Source organism: Delphinapterus leucas, chromosome 11 (genome assembly GCF_059928025.1).
Source record: "Delphinapterus leucas isolate spDelLeu-1000000601 "Yukka" chromosome 11, BTC_Dleu_Yukka2, whole genome shotgun sequence".
NCBI lineage: Eukaryota > Metazoa > Chordata > Mammalia > Artiodactyla > Monodontidae > Delphinapterus > Delphinapterus leucas.
In genome coordinates, this window is record NC_143139.1 from 24,300,303 (window position 1) to 24,304,327 (window position 4,025).

Below are 4,025 nucleotides of genomic sequence, written 5' to 3' on the forward strand. Positions count from 1 at the left end.
GAATCAGCTGTACATATACATATATCCCCATATCTCCTCCCTCTTGCGTCTCCCACCCTCCCTATCCCACCCCTCTATGTGGTCACAAAGCACCGAGCTGATCTCCCTGTGCTATGCGGCTGCTTCCCACTAGCTATCTATTTTACATTTAGACACAAAATTTCTTAACAAACTATTTCACAAGTAAATCCAGTAATATATAAAAGGAATAATACCTCAGGTCCTAGTGGGGTTTATCCCACAAATGCAAGATTGGTTGAATCTCTGAAAATCAATCAGTGGAGTTCACCATATTAACACAATAAAGGAGTAAAAACATCATTTCAATAGTTGCAGAAAAATTAGCTAGTGAGTTCAGCAGCTACTCATGAAAAAAGCTCTCAGCAAACAAGTATTAAAAAGAAGCTCCTCGGGCTTCCCTGGTGGCGCAGCGGTTGAGAGTCCGCCTACCAATGCAGGGGACATGGGTTCGTGCCCGGTCTGGGAAGATCCCAAATGCCGCGGAGCGGCTGGGCCCGTGAGCCATGTCTGCTGAGCCTGCGCGTCCGGAGCCTGTGCTCCGCAACGGGAGAGGCCACAACAGTGAGGGGCCCGCGTATCTCAAAAAAAAAAAAAAAAAAGTAAAAGAAAAGACACTCCTCAATCTAATGAAGGACAAGTACAAAAACTGTACAACTAACATTACACATAATCGTAAAGTTAATTCTTTACCCCTAAGATCAGGATGTCCACTTCCATCATTCCATCATGACCACATCCACTCACTATTTTTTGAAATGTAATTCTAAAATTGTAATAGAAGAATAAGAGAAATCAGGCATGTAGACTGGAAAAGAAGAAACAAAACTGATGCTATTTTCAGACATCATTGGGCATACAGAAAATCCTAAGGAACCTACAAAATAATTTCTACAATTAGTAAATGGATTTAGAAAGGTCATAGAATAGGGACTTCCCCCAGTGGTTAAGAATCTGCTTTCCAATGCAGGGGACGCAGGTTCGATCCCTGGTCGGGGAACTAAGATTCCCACATGCCGCAGAGCAACTAAGCCCACACACCACAACTACTGAGCACACAAGCCACAACTAGAGAGACCGCCTGCCACAACTAGAGAGAAGCCCATGCTCCCCAACGAAGAACCCTGCACCCCACAGTGAAAGATCCCACATACTGCAATGAAGATCCCGCACACTGCAACTAAGACCAAGTGCAGCCATAAATAAATAAATACTAATTTTAAAAAATAGAAAGGTCATAAAACAAAGATTAAATTATAAAAATCCATTTTAGCCGCCACCATCTCCAGCATTCGCCGCCATGAAGCTGAGCGACAGCGTGCTGCGGAACTTCCATGTTACCAAGGTGTTCCGCGAGAACTTGGACAAGATTAACTGCTTCGACTTCAGCCCCAACGGCGAGACGGTCATCTCGAGCAGCGACAACGACTCCATCGTGCTCTGTGACTGCCAGGAGGGCAAACCAAAGAGAACCCTGTACAGTAAGAAATATGGCGTGGACCTCATCAGATACTCTCATGCAGCAAACACAGTTGTTTACAGCCCTAACAAAACAGACGATACTATCAGTTACTTGTCCTTGCATGACAACAAATACATCAGATACTTTCCTGGACACAGCAAAAGGGTGGTGGCCTTGTCCATGTCACCTGTGGATGACACTTTCATTTCTGGGTCTCTTCATAAGACCATTCGGCTCTGGGATCTCCAGTCTCCTAACTGCCAGGGTCTCAGGCATCTACAGGGCAAGCCAGTTTGTTCTTTTGATCCAGAAGGATTAATTTTTACTGCAGGTGTCAATTCTGAAATGGTCAAAGTTTATGATCTTCGCTCTTTCCATAAGGGGCCATTTGAGACATTTAAGATGCAGTATGATCGGACTTGCGAGTGGACAGGAGTTAAGTTCAGCAATGATGGCCAACTCATCCTCATCTCCACCAACGGCAGCTTCATCCGTCTGATCGATGCAGTCAAGCGAGTGGTGATGCATACGTTTGGGGGTTATGCCAGCAGCAAAGCCGTCACACTGAAGGCCTCATTTACTCCAGACTCGCAGTTTATTATGATTGGTACAGAGGATGGCAAGATCCATGTCTGGAATGGAGACAGTGGTATAAAAGTAGCTGTGTTGGATGGCAAACACACAGGCCCCATCACCTGTTTGCAGGTCAACCCCAAGTTCATGACTTTTGCCAGTGCTTGTTCCAACATGGCCTTCTGGTTGCCCACCATCGATGACTGACCTGCATGGTGCTTGGCTGTTTTCTGTACAGCGAGGGTGGCCAGTAGGAAAAAAACTCAGAGGGAACTAAGATAGTAGTGAGATTGGATCATTTGACTGGGCTTGAGAGCATCCTTCCACATGACCTTCCCAAGGATGTGCTGCACATTTGCTCAAAAGAAAAAATTACTTTGCCAAGCTTCTTCAAAAGGACTCTTGGGGCTTCCCTGGTGGCTCAGTGGTTGAGAGTCCGCCTGCCGATGCAGGGGACACAGGTTCGTGCCCCGGTCCGGGAAGATCCCACATGCAGCAGAGTGGCTGGGCCCGTGAGCCATGGCCACTGACTCTGTGCGTCCAGAGCCTGTGCTCCGCAACGGGAGAGGCCACAGCAGTGAGAGGTCCACATACCGCAAAAAAAAAAAAAAAAAAAGGACTCTTGATGCGGCAGATTCGATCGGGACTCAGATTTTCCAGCTGTCACTGCACCGAGCTCCTCCAGAGGAGTGACCAGACTCGTGACTAGGGTATAGTGGAGCCCTCAAGACACCTTCAATTTTGAATGTATTTGCTGCTGAGGAGTCGGTGAAGTTAATTCTGCACATCCCTTCTCCCACCCGCATAAATGCATAGGAAGCCGCAGTTCTGGTTTTGAGATGCTAGGGCAGCTCAGTGCCCCTTGCCGTCACCCTGCATGTCTTGTTACTGGGTGTCCCTGTGTTACTGTGGCATTATCCACAACCATCATGTTACTTAGGTGCCAAACATTTACAGAAATGTCTCCAAATATCTTAGGATCCTTGCTTTCCAGGAAGGCTTGCAAGTTAGTCATGTGAGGGTGGGTGATCTGGGTGTGCCTCAGGCTCTGGGTGTTGGGTGGGGAAAAAGGGCCAAGAGTCTGAAAGGGAGGGAGGAAGGGTAGCAGGTGAGTTCCTAGGGCTGGGAGGTTTAACAGCAGCTTGATGTGGTGCCCTGTCATCAAAACAAACCCACAGTCCTCTGGGTGCCTGCCAAGTTTGGTTGTATACAAAAGCAAGGTGGACATCTATTTTGGTATATGAGCTACATCACGCTTTCCTGTAGGCCAGTATTGTGGAGTGAGTTTATACTGGTGCCTTCCCTGCCCACCACAAGTTGTGTACATAGTCACCAGATGATACCATCCCTTCTCCAGCTCCCAACCAAGAGCTGGCTCTAGGCTTGTGTTATATGTTATATTTAGCCTTTTTATATATGACTTGGGATTTCTGTTGTTTGTATTTTAGCACAGTGTGTGTACACCTTCATTTAAAGATATCGTGTATGTGCATACATATATACATATGTGTGTGCATACATATATACATATATGTATGCATGTGTGTGTGTGTATATATATATATTTTTTTTAAGTATCAGAGTTCAGCTTAAGGAGATAGAGTCCTCTGCCCCAGGAGAAAGACTGCATCCTTGCTAATAGTGTTTGCCACAAGTGTTAGTCTTCCTTATTACCTTTTTCCCTTTGGGAGACTGAACAAAAGCAAAGCTTTTGAGTGTTTGCTGTCCCCAAGGCAGCTAAGTGAAGGTCTTGGAATGACTCCCTTGTGTTCCTCAAGCCATACTTTGGGGTCTTCTCTGCAGTATTAGCTCCCTTTTTGCCCAATGATGCTCTGTCTGCGCCTGTATGTGTGTGACAGTCACTTTTGCATGCCTTTTGTGTCTGGCTCCCAGCATTTGGGGACAGGATGCTGGAACCAGAGCATTTTCAGCTTGTCTGAGGCTTCTTTGCCAATTATAGGTCACTCCTGTT

The 4,025-nt window shown here is 46.3% G+C and overlaps 1 pseudogene; it reads left to right on the forward strand.

Moving 5' to 3' along the window:
- Positions 1-1,281: 1,281 nt before the first annotated feature.
- LOC111176532 (WD repeat-containing protein 82 pseudogene) lies at positions 1,282-2,640 on the forward strand (annotated as a pseudogene).
- Positions 2,641-4,025: the final 1,385 nt, after the last annotated feature.